At 40.9% G+C, this 22,652-nt stretch overlaps 1 protein-coding gene and 2 long non-coding RNA genes across 3 annotated transcripts in view; 2 read left to right on the forward strand and 1 right to left on the reverse strand.

Moving 5' to 3' along the window:
* The window catches only part of UTRN (utrophin), a 469,064-nt gene that overhangs the window by 2,599 nt on the left and 443,813 nt on the right, over positions 1-22,652 (forward strand).
* LOC147581264 (uncharacterized) lies at positions 537-15,925 on the forward strand. The gene is made up of 2 exons (XR_015251609.1): positions 537-7,736; positions 7,979-15,925. It is a non-coding gene; the product is annotated as an uncharacterized LOC147581264 (long non-coding RNA).
* On the reverse strand, positions 6,521-9,652 carry LOC147581265 (uncharacterized). The gene is made up of 3 exons (XR_015251608.1): positions 9,445-9,652; positions 8,795-8,895; positions 6,521-6,703 (listed from the first exon to the last, which is right to left on the reverse strand). It is a non-coding gene; the product is annotated as an uncharacterized LOC147581265 (long non-coding RNA).

Below are 22,652 nucleotides of genomic sequence, written 5' to 3' on the forward strand. Positions count from 1 at the left end.
TATGCCAGTGACCGTTGCCAAATCTAAAGGGAATAATGAAAAACAAGGTATAAAATGGAGTGAATTTTAGATACATATTTGCTCAAAGTTAACCACTCAGTGTTAGTTTTGAAATTGCCGCCCTTTCCTCTGTGGGGAGCTTCAATGTATTTGCCTCCCTGCCACCACTGAGCTACAACAGGGAGAAACTGAGTAAGTTGAAATCTGAATCCATATCTATCTATCTATCTATCTATCTATCTATCTATCTATCTATCTATCTATCTATCTACTTACCTGTCATCTATCTTTCTTTGATGTAGAATCTTTTTATTTTAAAATATTAACCCTAGGGGGCGCCTGGGTGGCTCAGTCGGTTAAGCGTCGGGCTTCGGCTCAGGTCATGATCTCACAGCCCGTGAGTTCGAGCCCTTCATTGGGCTCTGTGCTGACAGCTCAGAGCCTGGAGCCTGCTTCGGATTCTGTGTCTCCCTCTCTCTCTGCCCCTGCCCTGCTCATGCTCTGCCTCTCTCTGTCTCAAAAATAAATAAAAACATTAAAAAAAAAAGTTAAAAAAAAAACCATGAAAATATTAACCCTAGGAGTACCTGGGTGGCTGAGTTGGTTGAGTGACCAACTCTTGGTTCCGGACCAGGTCATGATCTCATGGTTTGTGGGTTCAAACCCCACATCGGGCTAAGCACTGGCAGCACGGAGCCTGCTTGGGATTCTCTATCTCTCCCTCTCTCTCTGCTCTCCCCCCCCCCCATAAATAAACTTAAAAAAATATATTAACCCTATACTTTTGTGAAATAATTCCGTTTCTTAATCTTGATGCCTGTGTACAAATGATGACAAGTTAAGAATAACCTAATTGAGGGAGACCAAAGTCAAAAAAGTCTTGAAAATGGGGCACCTGGGTGGCTAAGTTGGTTAAGTGTCTGGCTTTTGATCTCAGCTCAGGTCGTGATCTCATGGTTGGGAGATTGAGCCCTGAGTCGGGCCAGCTCTGTGCTGAGTGTAGAGCCTGCTTGGGATTTTCTCTCTCTCCTTCTCTGCCCCTCCCCCATTCACGCTCACGCGCGCGCTCTCTCTCTTTCTCCCTCCCCCCCCAATAAATAAATAAACTTAAAAAAAGTCTTGAAAATGTGAAATAAAAAAATTTTGGTGCCATTCTAGGATTTGTAGGCATCCACTAATGCACAGATGATTTATGTCTAGAAATTGCCCTGCTCAGGAAGCCGCTGCTGGGAGGCAGCTTTTCTGGCCATCCTTCCTGCTTGCTTGTTGGCTGACAGGACTCTATGTCAGCTGTTTCCTTTCTAGATGGGTTGGTGAAGATATCCTTAACCCTGGCTCCACAGTAGAGTCGTCAAAGTGTTGAAGCCCCACCATCAGAGATTCTGATTTAAGCAGACTGACGCCTTGACTTCGTAGCTTTTCAAAAAGTCTCTGAGTGATGCTGCTGTAGATTCAAGGTGGAGAGGCACAGGGGACTGTTACTTGTTCCCAGCTAGACCGAAAGCTCTGTGAAGAGGACGAGGACCTTGTCACCATTGTACCCAGCACCTAACTGTGTGCCTGGCGTTCAGGGAAGGCTCAATATCTGCTTGTGGAATGAATGAATCAATTTCTCTGAGCAACAGGAAGGCTGGAAGAGGGTTGGATCTCTTCGTTTCCGGTCAGTGCTGATGTAGGAGAGTATGTTATATTAGACTGTGGCTCCCCTGAATATCAGCTGTCATCTGGAAGAAGCTCCTGGAAGAGATCCTAGGGGAACAGACACATTGAGCAGCCCTCTCAGAAGAGACAAGCCTGCCAGTTGGCATGTCTTCATGAAGCAAGGCAGGTTGAGAACTTTGGAATAAGAATTTTATCAGGAGCTGGGGTGTAGGTGTATGTGAATGCGGAGGTGGGGCTGGTTGGGGACACTACCAGGAGGTTCTCTGAAAGGAACTGTGTAAGGGTTGGTTTGAGAGGAAGGAGTGTGTTTATCTTTGCCAGATATTATGGACTTCCTGACCTACCAGTTGACTGTATCAGAATAAAGGCACAGACTTCAGAGTCGCCAGAGTGCAGTGAGTTTGTCTGGGAAGATTTCTCAGGGCTTGTGAATTTTTAGCTGATCTTAACATGTATAAAGAAAATTCACTGGTGGTTAGGAGGGCCAGGTGGAATATAATTTGCAGAGGTGAGTGAGAAAATTGTTAAATTTGGAGAAGAAGGGTAGACAGAACGACTTGTTTGAAACAAAAGAATTTGGGGAGAAACTGAGATGTGTGAGTTAACATGGTACTGAACAGCTCTTTGAGGGGTAGACTTGGCTCTTACTTATGATTGACTGTAAAAGTCACTGAACTTCTGAGGTGGGTCTGCCAACCAGTGGGATTTCCCAGGGGCTGTTTCAAAGCACTTGTAAGCTATGGTAACATTCAAGGTAAATAAAGAGTACGTTCTGTAAACATTATAAAAATCTGATAACGGTAGCTTTGCCTGCTACCTAGAGTCTAGGAATAGGAAATCAAATGTTATGTTCATTATGGTACTTAAAATATATTTAAGGGGTGCCTGAGTGGCTTAGTCGGTTGAATGTCTGACTCTTGGTTTCTGCTCAGGTCATGATCTCATGGTTATTAGATTGGACCCTGCATCGAGCATGGAGTCTGTTTGGGATTCTCTCTTCCTCTCTCTCTGCCTCTCCCCCACTTGTGTGCATGCTCTCTCTCTCTCTCAAAAATAAATATTAAAAAATTATATATATACATATGTGTATATATATATTTAAGTTCAACCTGTACACCCTGTTATCCTTTTAGTTGTGTTTTCCCTTGGCATTACTTGAAAGGTATGCTCATGACATGGGTCCTGGATCCATTTCGTGTTACAGTTGGGTTCTTTGACCCTTACTTAGAGGGCACCAGGTGCTTCCTCTTCTAACCATTTGCAAAGTCAGGATTTGATTGGAGGACCATTGAAAGGACTGCTGGGAGTGAGGAATGGTAGGAGCGTTCGATAGGATCTGGGCACAGCGACTCGCTTGATCCTGCCCCAGTATTTTGACCTTGATTTGAACAGTTCGGTGAGCAGGCAACTCAAGTAGTTTTTTTCCCACTGAACTAGAACTTTCATTGTTCTGCAGAGGAAGATGAGTCATAGCCTAGTTCTACCATTGTGTCAAAGTGAAATTTTATTCTAGGACTAAGGGAACACAGGTCATACTTTCTGTCTAAACCAGAGAATTGAATCTTGGGTTGTGAACTGGGCAAAAATAAGTGTGGTTCCCTGTGAGGGTGGCTGGTAAGTTAGATATTTTCTTGTAAGAAATTTTTGATTCCATACCTCATTTGTAATAATATATTTAAGTATCTTTTAAAAAATACCTTAAGTAATCAGCTTCCTTCTTAAAAAAATCCAGTGCTGAATAAACATTATACAGAGTAGAAAATTATTCCCTCTCCCCTCCGTTTATGTCTGTTAACCATTGTTAATGGTTTTGTTTGGCTATACCTTTTACTATGAATACACAAATATGCAACTTTATATCCAGGTTTTCACCAGCATGACTTGTCTTTCTGAACCAAAGTCAGAACCATACTGTGATGGTAGTATCCCATTTAAAAAAATTATTGGAAATAATGACCTGTGTACATAGATCTTAGTTCATTTGTGTAATTGCTGGGGGGCAGGTAAGTGTTTTCTGTGAAGTTGCTATCCACGAAGTGTAGAGAGATAAAAAGTAGTGTATAAATGTTTGGACTTGCCTTTCTTTTTCTTTTTCTTTTCTTTTCTTTTCTTTTCTTTTCTTTTCTTTTCTTTTCTTTTCTTTTTTTTTTTGTGAAATTGAACTTCTCTGCATATGTTTAATGGCCCTTTGGAAAAATTCTTCAATAAATTGCCTTTTCATACATTGGGCCCTCCCCCTTTTTCTGTTGTCTGCATCTCTGACTTCAAACTCTTCCTGATTCTAAGGGAAATTCCTACAAAATTGCAGATTTTAAATGACTTATGTGAATTTCTTTTGCATTTAAAGACGGTTAACTTCCGATTTAAAAGACACAAGTGATTTCTGGATTTCTGGGATAGTTTCGAGTCTTTGGATTTGGATTCTGTATTTTCTCTTTTTCTTTTGACTGGTGTGGCCGCTGTCATCATCCCGGACTCTGCTGAGGCTGGTGATTATTTAGGTGCCCTCACTATTTTATTACATTTTTCTATACCCATGAATTATTCTCATAGGGATGGTAGGGCCCAGAGGTATTCACAGAATGCCCTTTTTCCATGTAAGTTGTGGAGCATGATACACTTAATGGGGACACGCTGTGTAGCTAGACTTACAGTTGAATCCAGCCACCCTGCATCGGGCCTCAGTTTCCTTGCTTGCAAAATGGTAATAAAGGGACTGTTGTGAGTCTTTAAAGGTGTACATATGCAAACTCTCTTGCACATTCTTTGGCAAATTGCAGGAAGGATTATAGTAAATGGTGGCGGTATTTGTTAGTAGAGCCTTTCAAGTTAATCTAGGAAAAAATGAATACAGCTTAGATGTTAGATAAAGATAAGATACTAGTTTAAATTAGGCCCCATGCGCATCATCGTACTGAAAATTGACCAGTTCGTCCTCATCCTTCGATCTAGATCTGTTAGTAATTTTTCACGTCAAAGCATCAGGGCTGTAATTCTCTGCTGGACTCTAACCGCAGACCCAGTACATGGCAAGAAAACAGAGCTGTACATGACAGCAAATGGCCTGCAGTTGCCTGGAGAATATCTTTGTGGCAGGGTGCCCGAAATGTTTTGCTGGTTTCAAAGTTCACTTTCATTTATTCAGAAAGGTTTTTATTGTTTGCAAGCAAGCAAGACAAGCAAAGGAAAAGGGCACACAGGTTCCCATATGGTTCTGTGCTTTACGACCTATTTGCCTTTTGGTGCCTTATATAAAAAGCTTTATTTAGTCTGCAGAGAGGACTATTTCTCCAAATAGAGGAGAACCGTCATAATGGTCTGGAAACCTGATAGATTTCAGTTTAATGCCACTGATCCAGATACTGCCAGAGGCTGGAATGCACAGAGGTTGTGAGATAGGCATCTCGCACAAATTCTTCCAGGTCACATGCATATCATCAATGGAGATACCTTATCAGATAGCAATCCTCTTGGTCCTCTGAGATTCAGCTCCTCCTGTCACAGCAGCACTGACCCTTTTCTCCTGGCCCAGCCAGCCCCTAGCTAAAACCTGCCGCCAGAGCGAGTCTTCTGGCTTTGACCCGACCTGTTTTCTTGCTCTACTCTCGGATCCTGTGGCTTTAGCTTCTGATTTAGCCTGCTCCTTTTCTGGTGTTAGTAGCTCCTGGATTGTGTTTGACAGAAGAAATTTATTTTCCCAACAGGTTCACTTTCTCTTTAGATAACTCCAACCTACTCATGCAATCTGGTATCTGGCAATACTCTGAGAACTGTTAGTTGTTAATAAATATTTAATGGGTAACTCTGAATAACTAGTGTTACAGCAGGAAAAGGAAAAGCATAGTGTGTGTGCGTGCGTGTGCATGCGTGTGTGTGTGTGTGTGTGTGTGTGTGTGTGTGGCAGTTACTTATGGGACATTTGGAAATAGAAGAGAAAGACACCATGAAAAGAAAATACTTATTATATTTTATGTCTGCTGATACAAATTCTTTAAGACAATTATTCCATTCTGTCTTTGCTCATATGCAAAGTTGGGGTGACTGGGTGGCTCAGTCTGTTGGACTTCCGACTCTTGAATTTTCGGCTCAGGACGTGATCTTGCGTTTCGTGGGTTCAAGCCCCACATTGGGTTCTGTGTTGACAGCATGGAGTCTGCTTGGGATTCTTTCTCCCTTTCTGTCTGTCTCTCCCCTGCTTGCTTGAGTGTGCATTCTCTGTCTCAAAATAAATAAATAAACATTTTAAAAAATCATGTTTTACTTCATAGTGATGGATTCTAAGCTGGGAGGTTATGGATATTTTGCAAGTAGGCTGAGAAAATAGTTCTCAAGTTCCATTGGATCCTTCTTACCTATCCACCTCCTTCCTACCTAATTTCTTCTGCGGTTACAAGGAGACTCTTATGTTTTATGATGAGAAGTTATTTTGTGGCTCAACAAACTGTGTACTATTACGAAACAAAAGTCTTTGAGATTGTATTCTGTGTATTCACGGAATTTGTTGCTGGACCTCATGCTGCAAAATTTCTCCGAGTAATAAAACCTAAATAAAAATAAATGGCGTTGAAGGCATACCTACCTCTTGATACTGAAATAAAGAATATGGCATTTACCTCCCATAACTTGGAAGTCTCTAGCAAGTAATACGTGCCTGGAGTTTTATGATGAACAATTCTTATCATACTGGGTTTGTATTAGGAAGAAAGTAAGCATCGATTTCTCTATAATTTTCTAAAATTTCTCATCTATTCACATTTCTTAAATCAAGTGGTACATAGTGCTTACTTTTCTGTTAACGTCAAGTAAGCCACACATCTAAGAATTAGAAGGGAGAAAAAAAGCAGCCCCCAAATAAAAGATTCAGAGAACATTTATTCAGATCTGCTGTTTTCTGGGTCCTGCTATAGATCCTGTTGTTTTAAATCTGTTTTTAAACTTAATGATTCTCCTCACTGGTAGGCCAGGACCTCTGTAGATACCATGCAGACTGTACAGAGATGACAATGGCCATTTGTTCCTTGGAGTGTGCAGTCAGGGACATCTGTGAAGCACATTAGGCCCTCCGTTAGTGACTGTTTTCTTAATTCACGTTTAGGTATTCAGTTTCTAGATACAAATCAGAAGGGTAGTGGGCTCGAGTGCTGCTAAATATTAACACGTTGGCAATAATGAGATGTGCTGATTATACATATAGGAGACAAAAAAAAAAAGTACAGAGCAGTGCAAAGTAGCCTCAAAGCCTAACAACTTGGGTCAAAATGGTGCTAGATTTTGCAACCCCAAATGGTGAAAAACCATTAACACATGAGAAAGCTTTTCCTGTGAAATGGCTGCACAACTGAGGGGAGGCACTATATGGCTTTCTGGGCTAGAAACCCTGGGCTCTAGAATCCTGTTTGCATATTTTGTCAGACCCCAACGAGCACAAAGCCCCTTTCTCCAGCTCTGGAGTGGCCTGCTGGTTAGGCTCACGGGCACTGCTGGTTTGCAGCTGCTGGGGGTTGGTACTTTGTGGCCAGCATTCAGTGACTTTCAGAAGCACTGTAAATGTTCCTCAGTACTGTGTGGAAGGCAGGCTGCGTCCTCAAGACTTATTCTGCTCTTAAATGATCAACAGTGCACTTCTTTTCCAGGAATTCCTTTCTGACCTTCACGTATGGGTTGGGTGCCCCTCTCCTCTGCTCCTACACCTTCCCTCCTGGGCTCAAATTCAGTGATTCCTAGATGTGGTCCTCTGTCACAACATTTATGAAAGATTTCATAGGTCAGTGTTTTTGAAAGTGTGGCCTGGCCTCTCTCTTACAGGGTGTGACCTTGAAACCTGTGTTTTAATAATCTCTCCAAGTGGTCACTGTGCATGCTTGAGAACCTCAGCTTTGGGGATGACCTTGAAGATGGGCTCTCTGCTTCTTTGTGTTTGAATCCTCAGACCTAGCCCAGCTCCTGGCACATTTTTGTGGCTCAGGCATTTTTCGTTATTGTTGTTGTTCAGTGAATGAGATAGAATTCCATTGAGAAATGTATGGAAAGCAGGTGCACATGTGGAATCCAGCAGCACAGTCAAAGCCACGCCAGTGATTCTGAACCGTTTTTCTTTTTTTTTTTTTAATTTTTTTTTCAATGTTTTTATTTATTTTTGGGACAGAGAGAGACAGAGCATGAACGGGGGAGGGGCAGAGAGAGAGGGAGACACAGAATCGGAAACAGGCTCCAGGCTCTGAGCCATCAGCCCAGAGCCCGACGCGGGGCTCGAACTCACGGACCGCGAGATCGTGACCTGGCTGAAGTCGGACGCTTAACCGACTGCGCCACCTAGGCGCCCCTGAACCGTTTTTCTTGATCGTTTTGTAAATCCACAGAAACATGAAACTGAAAATGTACTGTGGATGTACCAGAATTAGCTTTTCTTTTCTTGCCCAAGAAAATATCCTGTATGTGATTGTTTTATTTTTACCTTGTTTGAAATAAGCTTTTATTTTAGGCTGGTTTTACATTGATAGTAATGTGAATGCAAAGGTATGGGAAGTTCCTGTACATCCCTCACCCAGTTTCTTCTTTCCTCCCTGATTGACATCTTATGTTACTATGTTACATTCACTGTGTCACAATTAATGGACCAATATGGATCCATTATTATTAGTAGTAGTAATATCATTTTTTAAAGTAGGCTTCATGCCCAGCACACAGCCCACCATGGGCTTGAACTCACAATCCTGAGATCAAGACCTGAGCTGAGATCAAGAATAAGATGCTTAGGGGAACCTGGGTGGCTCAGTCGGTTAAGCATCTGACTTCAGCTCAGGTCATGATCTCACAGTCTGTGAGTTTGAGCCCCATGTCAGGCTCTGTGCTGACAGCTCAGAGCCTGGAGCCTGCTTCAGATTCTGTGTCTCCCTCTCTCTCTGCCCCTCCCCTGCTCATGCTCTGTCAAAAATAAATAAACATTAAAAAAAACTTAAAAAAAAGAATAGGATGCTTAACTGAGCGAGACATCCAGACACCCCATAGTAATATCATTAATTAAAGGCCTCCATAAGACTTATTATTAAAAGTTTGTAGATTAGGAGATAAAATAATGTTTATTACACGTACCAAGTCTTTCTTGCTTGAGGTTCTGCGTTTGAATTCTTACCTGCCGTCACAGTTGCAAGTATGTTCATAAAGCAAGAGGGGGCCGATTCCTGTGATAGATTCTGAAACAGGTGTTTTCAGGTGTCATTGGTCTTCCAGGATCTAGAAGAGGGGAAAGTTATTTTGAAAGGCTACATTTGGTTCATATATCTGAAAGTACTCCATATTAATAAAAATATTTTTTGACACCTCAGGTTTTGTTAGATAGGATATTTGTTTTATCTATTTATAGTGTATTCAGACAGAGTTACTATTCAAAATATTTGATGAATGGTAGGGTGGGCCCGAACCGATCAGATAGATGTCCAAATAATCAGAATGGTTGATGGCTGGTAAATAGGTCTCTCAGTTCCTACTACTATCTAAAATGCCCTAAAAATGTCTTTTGTCATCACCAAATGTCTCACAAGATCACTCCGGGTCAGAAGCCCCTGATGGAAAGCATTTAGAGCAGCCTGTCCTGCTCCTGTAAGTGCTACAGGAATATGTGCTGTTATTATTATTGTTGGTGTCTTCCTTCATTTCACTTATTTATTTCTGATATATTTAAAAACATGCAGGTAAGAAAGACACATCAGGATTCTTTTCTCTAGTGAAATCACCACTTGTCTTAAAAATAAGGCTGTATTTTTGATGATAAGATGTACTCACGTTTGTCAGAGACACGTATGTATGGCAGGAGGAAATGCGGGTTCTTCCACAGAAGACGTCTTCGGCTTTCCTCACCTGCTGTCTTCCTTCCTGACATCTCAGCACCCTGAAATGGGAGACTGGTAGGACAGCCCCCAGGTGTGGAATCGGAGACCAGCAGCACTCCTCTGAGTTTCCTCCCACCATCCTGCAGCCTACTTGGAGCTGTTAACAGTTCAGCCAGGAGAGGAGCCTTTTACTTTGGCTTATGCCAAATTCCCCTCATTTCCTCATGATGATATGTTATTAGTATCCTGATCCCTGTTATTTGTTAAGTTAATCTGCACTTCAGGGATCTCAGTAGATCACAGAGTGTCATTTTCAGTGACTTCATTTCATAATGTATGCTCTGGGTAGGTGAGACTAGACTAGAGACATTGAAGCCCAACAATGTAATATCTACAAATAATATTTTATATTTAACCTTCCTATCCATTTCTCTTCAGCATTCTGGAAACAGATGCTTAAGTTGTTTAAACAGACAGTCCCCTGTGGCTTATCTAAGGTATCCGTTTTCCTATTGACAGGATATAGACTTATTTTTTTAATCCCCAAATCCATGAGAACTGAATATCCACTGGGACATGAAGATCAACGCAAATCCTTCCCCCCCGCCCCCCACGTTAGAATCATGGATCGTGAGGCTTCCTGCGGAAACTCTGACAACCTTATTTTTTTCTGCTTTGAATCTGCTCAGCAGTTCTGGCAAACATTTATTCATCAATATCCATTGATTATTATAAAAATAATTTAAAGAATATCTAACTATGAGATAAAAGATAATTGTACTAATTAAAAATTCTTTAAGATATGACATCCTGTTGGCTAAATCATTGTTAGGTCTACTCAGACAATTACTTGTCTTCAGAGGGTAGGTTTCACATGTATCAGCTATAATCAGTCCATTGCTTTAGGAAGTGGAGAGGGGGTAGAGCCTGTCTTTCCTTCACTCCTATCTTGTCCCCAAGCACGTTGGAACTTTGGAGTCAGACTGCCTTGAGTGTCAGTCAGTTCAGGGACTTCCATTTACCAACTCTGTGAGTCCTTGACAGGTTGCTTGATTGTAAGTGTTTTGACCTCTGCTGAAAAATGGGGATCATGAAAGTATTTACCTCTTATGGATCTTGTGGAATTAGATTACACAGTTATCCTATGTAGGAGGCATTTAATGCATGTTGTTAAAAATAGGAACAACAATGTTACTACTAACATTGCTACAATTGTTAATATATTAAAAATACTGGAAATTACCCTATGTGGTAGAGCTGCCAAAATGAATCAGACTTAGCTGAATTAAAGTTTGATTCTTTTTTGAGCTCTTTTTAGGTGATGGTAAGCCATAAAATAACTGAAAGAGTGGTAGGTATAAAAATCTAGATTATTCATTCTTACACTGAATAGTCGATTATAACTTCAGAATTTAAAACACGAACTTTTGTTGCTGTTCCATGAAAATCCTCCTTCCTAATTTCTTGATAGTAACTGTTTTCTTAGCTTGGTAACTCTTGTGTTGTTAAAATAAGGTATTCCTGGGGCACCTGGCTGGTTCAGTCAGTAAAGCATGCAGCTCTTGATCTGAGGGTTATAGGTTCAATCCCCATATTGGGTGTAGGGATTTCTTAAAAGTAAAATCTTAAACAAATAAAATGAAATAAGGTATTCCTTATTTCATAAAAAAATCATTCTTTATCTCTACTGTTGAGTGTTGTTTTTCTTTTAAAAATTAGAGTAATATCAAAGAATGTTAGGAAAAAGGAAAACATTCATTCCTATTTCTACCATGTCAACACAGTAGTAACTTTAATATCTCATCTTCCCGTTTAGTCTCTATATTTGTAATATATACCTTAAAATAATTGTAATTACGTAATACTCCTAATTTTTTATTCTGGTATCTTAGTTTTATGTTATTTCATAGATATTTTTCATGCTTCTATTAGATAGTTCTACTATAATTTATTTAGCTCTCTCCCTGTTTTTTGGTATTTAGTTTATTCCTAGTTTTTTCAACATTATGGATAATAACACAGAGAAAGTTATCTTTATGGATCTGTAAAATGGATGTCATGAAAATATCATAAGGTTGTCATGAGGATTATAAAAGCAAATAGGTACAGAACAGTTTCTTAGGCACAGAACTCTTACCATTTGGGTCCAAATAAATCTTTGCTGTGGGAGCTGTCCTGTGCAGTGTCCATGTTTCACAGCATCCCTGGCCTCTATCCGCCAGTTATGATAAACCAAAATGTCTCCCGACAGTGTCACGTGTCTCCTAGGGCACAAGATAATTCCCAGTTGAGACCTCCTGGTGTAAAGCACTTAGGACGGCCTGGCATTGCTCTAGCGAGTGCTGCACAAATATTTGCTGTTACTCTGATTGCTCTTGGTATCATTCTTTGTTTCAGTTACTTATTTCTGATAAGTTCCTAGAAATAGAATTTCTGAGACAAGGGGTTTAATATTAGGGTTTCTGACATATATTACTAAATGCTTTCTAGAAGGATTGTATTAGTTTAATGCCATCAGTTGTATAGAAATATGGCAGTCACTTTGGGATCCAGCCATTGTTTACTTGTGAATCCCCATATTGTTTTATTTTCAGTTTCTGTAATTACTAGTCAACACGAGCATTTTCTATGTTTCTTTACTTGTATTGCCCCATCTGAAGGCTTTGGTAGTGGCTTTTGTTGATTTAGCCCTCCCCCCAGCCTCCCAGCCCCAAGTCTCCCTCCCCCCAGCCTCCCTCCCCCGAGTCTCCCTCCCCCAAGTCTCCCTTTCCCCCAATCTCCTTCCCTTCAGCCTCCCTCCCCCCAGCCTCCCTCACCTTTTTTTGAGTTGCTTTACCTTCCACCACTTGAGGTTGAAAAAGTCATACCCTCAATAACCAAGTCTGTAGTATATTTCTTTGCTTGACCTTTGATAGCATCCAAGTTGTACATTGTCAAGTTCCTTTCAGGTTGTTGTGTTTTACCCTTACAGTCCTTTGTGATTTCAGATTAAGACATGATAATTGACAATGTCCCATAATGTTAGAACTTTCAGGATTTAAGTATTAGGTGACATCCTCTTTTTGGGAGGATCATTTTGTGGAGGATTAGCTTTGTATTCTGCGGTATGTGTCGCCCCACTAATGTGGTTGCCATAGGTGTACCCTTTTGGAACTCATCCCAGTCCTCGCTGTGGCAGAGGCTGTCGCTGCCCCACCCACCTGGGGCCTGGGGCCTTCCACCTGCTGGCACTTGCATTCCTTTGCCCGAGGGCATTCTCTGGCTGGAAGAGCTCACACCCAGGGCTGGCAGGAAGTGCCAGCTGTCAGCAGCCAACAGCCAGTGACTGCTCTGGTATAAATCCCTTTTTGCATCTCAGGTGAGCTACCTTTGAGACGAGCATTGTACCCTGAGGTTCTCAGAGTTCCTACTTGGATTATGATTCAGTGGTAACTTGCTTAAAAATGACCCTTTTATTAGCTACTTTTCCTTCCCTGTCTCACTTCTTCATTCCCCACCCAGTGTATTTTGGGATCACCTCCAAAATAAACTACAGTTGACCTTGAATAGCACAGATTTGAACTGCGTGGGTTCACTTAATATGCAGATTATTTCCCGGTAAATACAGTACAGTATTCTAAATGTATTTTCTCTTCCTTATGATTTTCTAAACATTTTCTTTTCTTGAGCTTACTCTATTGTAAGAATACAGTATATAAGACTGTGTTGATTGTTGATGTTATTGGTGAGGCTTCCAGTCAACAGTTGGCTGTTAGTAGTTCAGTTTTTGGGGAGTCAGAAGTTGCCTGTGGATTTTGGACTGTGCAGGGGGTTGGTATCCGGGTCGCTCGTACCTACACGTGATGTTAACCAACTTTTCCCCTGATCTTGGCCCTTCTGTTTGACCTTGATGCAGCGATGCAAGAAGAAAAGTCAGACCAGGAGAGCCGAAATCTTTTGAAGGCCTGTCTGTGTAGAAAGGAGATGAGTTTAGTTTCACTGCTTCAAGAGACAACTTGAACACGTCAATATTCTAGTGATGCTGCTGCCCAGGGAGTTTGGAGAAAGAGTCGCTGGACTGTGTGATGGGATTGAAGCCACAGCAGGAAGGCTTTCAGTGTCCCCACCTAATGTGACTTTCCGCCCACTTCCTCCACACCACGGACTGACTCGGGCTTGCTGAGTTTCAGAAAGCCTGGTTTTTCAGTCTGTGTCTTCTCCACATGGAGACTGACTGATGTTAGGAAGAAAAAAGAATCCTCGCCTTCTACTTTCCTAGTTTTGTCCTTGTTTTTGAGATACTGTTAATGCTTTGGGAAATTTTTTGGCTTGCAGTTCTGCTAGTTTGGCAGGCAGGGCATTATTAGTTTCAATTGCAGGCTTAGTCCAGGGGGCTGTTTGAGTGAAAAGCATTCAGGAGTTGAGGGAAGACGACCTTGATGGGTCTATTTCTGGATGCTGAAAGGGGCTTTGCAGGGCCACTGAGGGTAGTGCCTTTAATGTTAGAGGCGCAGGTTGGTTGATTCTAGGGATTTCTGTCCTGATGCTGCCACTTCCTTACTCAAATGTAATATAGAAACAAAGGCCAAGTTAATAATAGTAGTAAAAATAGGAAACCAAGAAAATTAGTAAAATAAATAGAGTTGTAAATATTTTCTTTGTTAATTAACAAAGATCAGCTCATTCAAGCTGATTTGTAAAACGTCAAATATGGCTAGAATATAAGAGCTAACTTTTATGTGGGTGGAGTCAGAATGCTGAGGTCCTATGTGGGCACCCCACACTGAGGTAGAAGTTTCTCTCTCAGGCCTTTCCTCAAAGAGCCCTCCCAGGGAGGGTAATTGATCAGCATACTGCATGGGCATCTGTCTCCCTGACCTGTCCCACACCCTGACACCTGCCCCATCATCCAGCTGCTTTCCTTTGGTGCCCTCTTTTCAGAGAGCAGACTTCCAGGAGCACTTGTCTTAAAGTCACATAGCTGTTTTGTTTCCTTGCCAGCAAAATATTGAATGTAGTTTCTAAAAAGCCAATGTCATTACATGGTCTTTAATGACCTTAGCTGTATGTGAATGTAACCCAGAATGAGCCAAAGTGAATGTTGGCCAACAAAGGTTTCTCGTTTTCTGTGGAAAGTTCTTCCTTTGTTGTTTGTGATTAATAACTGAATAGGATATAAAGCCAAGTGATTTCATTGTTGAACACAGACTTGAAGGTCATGAGAACCTGCCCGTTCAAATTAAACTTTGCCAAGATGTGGTCAAAAGGTCTGCATTAACACCTGGATAGTTTTTGAAACAAGGCAGAGAAAAACAAAGCGAGGAAACACTGTTCTTCACACGATGTGAAAATTGGTATCAAGTACATCAAGTGATGTGTCAGAATAGATGACCTGGGAGCCTGAGTTGCGCTGGGAAAAACGCTTTAGAATAAAGGTGTCCTGAGGACCTAGTGTGGACCAGGTTGTTCAGAATGAGTCTCTTGTGCCAAGAAATGTGGCAAAGAATTAGTTGTAGGCGCAACTACTTTGTTAATTGTTGATTTTTAAATTTTGTATCCTACTGGTCTGCTATTTGAAATGTGATTTTGAATCAAGTTTCTTAGTACTTAGCAGTTTGAATTTTATTGTTTTCAAAAGCATTTAAGAGTCACACATAACCACTGATGAAAATACAGTGGTCAGTGGTACTTGCATTTGAAAATAGCGAGACGCCCCCAAATGACACAGTGTCTTATAGAACTGTACTTTGTGCATATTTTTTTTTTCTATGTATTTTCTAGGGTTTTGAGTTAGAAGTGACAAAAAGACTTTCTTCTAGTCTGTCATCTTTACTCTCCCTACTTGGAGAAGGAGTTGCCCCTGGTTCTTAGTCATATCTTTATTAACATACGTCCATTTGTATGATGAATTGTCACAAGACCTAGTGGCTGTAACTTTGATACCCTAAGGGTAGATTAATTTGAAAGCGACACGCTGGGAGCCTGGTTTTTCTGGGACTGGCGTGGTGTAAGATGGTGGAGGGATGACTGGGCCTGGTTGGGTCCTGTTCCTTCCTCTGTTATTACTTGCTTGCTTTCCAGCTGGATCTTAAATCTCTTCTTCCAGGACAGCTTCTAGGCCCTAAGTCAACCGGTAGGAATTTGTGTGGTAGGAATAATTGCAGATGGGTGGAGATACAAACTACTCACTTAGTTCCCATTAGAATTTTTCCCTGCTGAAAGCAAACAAACAAAAACGAAATTCTCTGGGGCGCCTGGGTGGCTCAGTCGGTTGAGCATCTGACTTAGGCTCAGGTCATGATCTCACAGTTCGTGAGTTCAAGCCCCGCGTTGGGCTCTGTGATGACAGCTTGGAGCTGGGAACCTGCTTCAGATTCTGTGCCTCCCTTTCTCTCTGCCCCTCTCCCCGCTCTCTCTTGCATGTGCGCGCATGTGCTCTCTCTCTCTTTCTCTCTTTCTCCCTAAAAAATAAATAACCATTAAAGAAAAAATTAAAAAACAAACAAAATCCTCTAAACCATTATAATTTTATTGGAATTGAATTATCCCTGTTGAAGAAGTTTTCTCACATGGCTCTAATTTAACTTCTTCTGAATGATCAGGATTTTTCTCTTTTTCCTAAGGCTACATCAGGTTATTTCTTTGGTAATTCAGTGACTATTTATTGTATATTTATGGCATATAAGGAACTCTGTGAGAGAGGCCAGGGAATAACACAGTTTCTTCCTTCTTGAAATTAAGAATCTCAGGGCGCCTGGGTGGCTCAGTCGGTTAAGCGTCTGACTTCGGCTCAGGTCATGATCCCATGGTTCGTGGGTTCGAGCCCTGCATCGGGCTCAGTGCTGACAGCTCAGAGCCTGGAACCTGCTTCAGATTCTGTGTCTCCCTCTCTCTCTGCCCCTCCCCTGCTCACCCTGTCTCTCTCTGTCTGTCAAAAATGAATAAATGTAAAAACAATTTAAAAAAATTGGAAAAAAAATCTTAAAAAAAAATCTCAGGGGGCACCTGGGTGGTCCAGTTGGTTAAGCATCTGACTTGGCTCAGGTCATGATCTCACAGTTCATGAGTTCAAGCCCTGCATCGGGCTCTGTGCTGACAGCTCACAGCCTGGAGCCTGCTTCGGATTCTGTGTCTCCCTCTCTCTCTGCCCCTCCCCTGCTCTCTCTCTCTCTCTCTCTCTCTCTCTCAAAAATAAATAGACATTAAAATAAAAAAAGAAAAAAGAATCTCATGAGGTAGGGTGCCTGGCTGGCTCAGTCTGTAGAGCATGTGACTCTCAATCTCAGGGTCATGAGTTTAAGCTCCATGTTGGGTGGGAGCCTACTTAGAAAAAAAAAAAAAAAGAATCTCATGGAGGGTGCAGATCAACATGGGTGCATATATGTGTCTATAATATTATTAACTCCCCACCTTCCCAAGTGTTTTGTTTCAATTAAGGAACAAAATATCATGTGAATTCAGAAGATGGGGGGGCGTATAGGGCTGGGGAGGAAACTCTGAAGCCGTTATGAAAGAGGATGCCATTTGGAATAACATATGCCATGGTAAGCAGGTTCCTTCATCCTGTAACATATAGAAGTGCCTGACTTTAAAGGCAGTGGATGACCTTTGGGAGGTTTTGTGGTGTGGCATTTCATGATCCCAAGAAGTTAATCTTTCAAAGGGGTTTATTTATTTTGAGAGAGAGGGAGAGAGAGAAAGAGAGTCAGAGAGAGGGAAGAAAAGAATCCCAAGCAGGCTCTTTGCTGACCTTGCAGAGCCTGATGTGAGGCTCCAATTCACAAATTGCGAGATCATGACCTGAGCCGAAATCAAGTCAGATGCTCAACAGACGGAGCCACCCAGGTGCCCCTCAAAGGGGCTTAGGATGCAAATAGGAGGGAGGATAGTACGGGGGGTTGCTGTGATACACTGAGGGGAGGACACCAAGGAGGTGGACATTGGGGTTGATAGCTTGGGAATATCTTGGCTCTGTTGAAGAATTAGATGGAATTATGTCATAGCTCACTTCATGGTTTTAATATTTAAGATTCTGCTGCCAGAGGCTGAGCTCACTCTTCTTTTGGGTGTAACTGTGATCGAAAGAACTTGGGCGTGAAAGATTCTTTCCTTTCGTATTTACAGTATCAGTTTCTAGTTTAGGAGCTTAGCAGATACCTGCGGAAATTGCTTCTGATTGTGACCTGCTTCCCTCTGCTGTCTCTTTTGTGCTTTTCCTAGTTATTTTCCCTTCAAGATAAAAGGACGTGTGTAGACCAGATTTCATTCTTTTGGGTCAGTTTGTGAGGGATGGCCCCTCCTTTAATTTGTGGATAGGTGCTGGTCTGTGTATTTCGTGCACTTAGGGCTAGAGGCTTGGACAGTTACTGCCGTGCTCTCCCTGCTCTGTGTTTCTGCTTCTGATTTTTTATTTCAGTTTGTGATTCACAGGCAGAGATGAATGACTGAGAAATGTTGCAGCTGAGTGGGTGTGTTTGTTTCCTATTGCTGCTGTAGCAAAGTCGCATGGATTTGATGGCTTCCAATAACATACATTTGTTATCTTACAGTTCTGAAGGTCAGAAGTCAGACACGGGTCTCACTGTACTAAAGTCAAGGCTTTTGACAGGGCTGCATTCCTCCTGGAAACTCTAGGGGAGCTTCCTTGCCTTTTCCAGCTTGAAGAGGCTGCCCCCATTCCTTGGCTCGTGGCCCACCCCACCTTCAGAACCAGCAATGGTGGGTCGAGTCCTACTTACACTGTGGTGGATAACTCTTAATTTTCATTTTTTAAAAAAATAGAACCTCTGCACAGAGAATTTTGCACAGTGTTTAATTCCCCAGTCATTCCTGCATGTTCAAAATAAATGTCATCACGTTTTTGGGGACAGCTGACTTATAATTAATTAAAAAATAATTTTTTTTCCGTGTATATGTGTATACATATCATATTGTGATGTATCTCATTGTCTGATGATGGGGAAGAGGGAAGGAGTGAGCCTGGTGCTTTCAACCACAGGGGCAGGCATTGGATTGAAACTCTGGAGTGGGTCATGAAGAGTAGAAGTAACTTCACCGTGACAAAAACATGTAAACCACTCATGATTCTCCACTTTTCACACTTTATTCTGAAGCCATATACTTCAATTAATGTGATTTGGTGGTTTTCTCTCAGTGTTATTTGGCAGGATGTTATTAAGAAGAAGTACCCAACACAATGTTGAAGTGTATTTGGGAACGAAATGAGTAGCCAAACAAAAAGTGAAGTTTGAAAAGTCTTATTGTATGAAAATTGAAGAAGGTCAGAGGTTAGTTAAGAGAGTGTTGGCCTTTGGAATTTTATTTTAGGAAATCAAATATTATTGGGCCAGATTCTAGATTTAATGTTCATTGCATTCTACTGCTGATGTAAGAACCTGAATAGCATAATTGTCACATGAATATAAAAGTTGATGTATTATAATTGTACAATTCATGTTCAATTTACTTGGAACTATGGTAGTTCCATCTACCTATGGGAGATGTCACTTCCAAGAAATCTCTACCTATATTTTTAGGAAGGAGTTATATATGAGTCAAGGATTTATTAAGAAAAAACTTTTTAAAAATGTTTTTATTTATTTTGAGAGAGAGAGGGCACGAGAGAGAGGGAGAGAGCATGCACACATGTGAGTTGGGGAGGGGCAGAGAGAGAGAGAGAGAGAGAGAGAGAGAGAGAGAATCCCAAGCAGGCTCTGTGCTGTCAGGGCAGAGTCCGATGCGGGACTCGATTCCATGAACTGTGAGATCATGACCTGAGCCAAAATCAAGAGTCTGACACTTAACTGACTGAGCCACCCAAGTGCCCCGCTTGTTGATTTTATGGACAGGATTTCTGCTTATCTCCTCCCCACTCATTATTATATAGACAATGCAATTGTCATTGAATCATATTTAGGAATTTTAGAATGATAATATTTAGAACAATTTTTAGAAAATATGCATTTCTGAAATACTCAGATTGCCATTAGAATAAAATTAGGGTTTTGTCATAGACGAATAAGATGTCAGTTTAATAAGCTATGAGCTTAGCCACTGCCTAAATCTTTCATTGTCTTCTGATAAATTTGACTGGCCTTTATTTTCAAGGAGAAACTTATCTTCATGGAAACAGTTAAGTTGGAAGAGGGCCAAGAGATAAAGTCTAGGAATCCTAAGCTCATATATAAGGGGAATTTTGCGTTTCTTTTATTACTGATAATACTTACTGATCTGAGTACTGAGTCCTGTAAGTTTGTCACACCTCTTCCTTTTCATGTCCCCTAAACAGCCATCATACAGGCAGTTGGGACATGCGCATTTAAGATGGCCTAATGCTGGACATTTATTCCTTCAGTTTCTTTATCTGACAGCATATAGAAGAAAGAAGGAAAATCTTATGATACAACAAACAAGAAAGATATTAGTTAAAGGAACGATGAATCTGGCATGTAGTAGGTGCTTAATAAACAAATTTTAAAGGAATGAATCAAATAACTTGTTTGTATATATGGCTAAAGTTTTTATGGGGCAGATTTCCTCTTTCTCTCTCCTGCTTTAGGAAAGGTGTTTGTATTGTGTCTAAAAAAAAGAGAAACCTATCTTTAACATTTAGAACTATAAATCATAAGCTTAAAAATAAGACTAGCTCAGTGTTATCCTAAGAACTGCAGAGAGACATCCTGTGCCTACTCTTCCAGGATTTAAAAGATGTCTCTTTACTGTGTTTGGCTTAAGGGTTTTTGTTTTGTTATTTGATCCTTTAATTTCTGTCTTGACCTTTTATATAATGAGACCATATAATATTCTTTAAAATAATGTTCTTAAAAAATTTTGGGGTCAGAGAGTAAAGTAAAAATTGATAGAGGGGCACCTGGATGGCTCATTTGGTTAAGAGGCCAACTTTGGCTCAGGTCTGATCTCGCGGTTGGTGAGTTTGCGCCCTGCGTCGGGGTCTGTGCTGACAGCTCAGAGCCTGGAGCCTGCTTATGATTCTGTGTCTCCTTCTCTCTCTGCCCCTCTCCCGCTCATTCTGTCTCTCTCTCCCTCTCTCTCTTTCTCTCTCTCTCAAAAATGAATAAACAGTAAAAAAATCAAAAAAGAAATTGATAGAAACTATGGAATTTCTGCCCCCACTCAAAATCACAAATGCAAGTACATAATTCTTCTCAGAACTTAAAGAAGTTTATAAAGTCACTAAAACTTTCCCAGATATGTAGCAAAATATAAACTTTTGTTCATTTATTCATTTTATTCATATTTGTCCATTTGTTTCCATGGCTTTTTAGGTTTATAGGATTATCTGAGAGAATGCTACCTTTGTTTATTTGTTTTTTTGTTTTTTGATTTTTTTGGAGAGAGAGAGAGAGAGACAATGCATGGGTGCCTACCAGTGTGAGCAGGGGAGGGGCGGAGAGAGAGGCGGGAGAGAGAGAATCTTAAGCACGCTCCATACTCAGCTCGGAACCCACTCCAGGGATGGATCTCATGACCCTGAAATCATGACCTAGACCCTGAGATCAAGACCTGAGCTGATATCCAAGAGTCAGATGCTTAACCAACACCCAGGCACTCCACCTTTGTTTGTTTTTAAACAAAATATTATGTACATATGTTTAAAAGTCAAACATTTCATTGCATAGAAATTATTCCCTGCTGCCAGGGGGGGACATCCCCATCATTAGATGATTAAAAAATTTTTTTGTTTGTGTGCATATGGTAACGTGTATATATGTTCATATTGCCTATTTTTCATAAATACAAGATCATATTATTTATATTGTTTTATAGTCCCCCCTCTGGGTATAGATATTCAGTCTTTTTCCATGCCAGTATTAATAGATCTAGCGTATTTTTTTAAACCACGATTTCACCTGTTATTTAGCATGGACATATTTCTATAGACGTACTAACATTATTTGTAGATTGACTTTTATAGTTAACAAGGTTGGTGGCAGAAATAAGAGGAGGATAAGGAGGACTGGTTGGAATGACATGTCAGTTGCTAGAACTCCCCTTTGTTCCTTTTTTCAGAGAGTAGTTGTGTACGGCTGGGGGAGGCATACATTTTCAACAGGGGGTTGTTGGCCAAGAAATAGGCCTCCACCCAACAGAACACCCACTGTGATGATTTACAATGTTTGAATCTCAGCAAAAATACCACTTGTATTCTGAATTCCTTTGTTTCAACTACATAACTCAATAGAAAGAAAGTTTCCTACAATTGAAAAGAATAGACAGTGTTTAGAGGCCAAGTTTTGCCTTTTAAGGCTGAATGTGCTTTATTTTAAGCTGTTCTTTCTTCTCAAGAAGCCTGATATAAACAAGAGAAGGGCTCTCTGGTATTTCTATGCAAAGCATCAGTAATACTGTTTCTTCTTAAAGAAGATAGATAAATACTTCTGTTTATCTACTGAGTGCCCATTGCTGTAGCACCTGAGGAGCTCTGTGTTTCTGATGGTGCATCCTGTTGGTGAGTTGACGTAGCTTGCCTGGGTTCGAATCTCTGCTTCGACTCTTACTGGCTATGAAACCTCAGACATGTTTATTGACTCTGTCTCCTTGTTTGTCAAGTGGAGGACCCTCAGAGTACTAGCTCATGGCTGCAGGGAGGATAAGGCAAGTGAAAAAACAACCCAGAGAACGGGGGCAGATATTTGCAAGTCATATACAGTAGTCCCCCCGCATCCATGGTTTTTCCTTGTGATGTTTTAATCACCCATGGTCACCCGTGGTCTAGAAACAGATGATCCTCCTTCCAGCTTATGCTGGGAGGCCGATAGTAGCCTAATCCTGTGTCCCAGTGCCTGTGGCATCCACCTCACTTCATGTCATCATGTAGATAGTTTATCATCTCACATCATCACAAGAAGGAGGGTGACTACAGTATAAGAAGATACTTTGAGAGAGTGAGACCACATTCATATAACTTTTGTTATGCTACGTTGTCATAAATGTTCTAGTTTATTATTGCTTATTGTTAATCTCTTACTGTGCCTAATTTATAAATTAAAGTTTACCATGGATATGTACCTATAGGGTAAAACAGAGTATATACAAGGTTCAGGCATCCATTAGGGGTCTTGCAATGTATCCCTTACAGATAAAAGGAGACTCCTGTATTTGAGAAGGATCTAATGTCCAGAACACATAAAGAATTCTTACAGCTCAACAATAAAATGACAA

Source organism: Puma concolor, chromosome B2, assembly GCF_028749965.1.
Source record: "Puma concolor isolate L17-30 chromosome B2, mPumCon1.1.hap2, whole genome shotgun sequence".
NCBI lineage: Eukaryota > Metazoa > Chordata > Mammalia > Carnivora > Felidae > Puma > Puma concolor.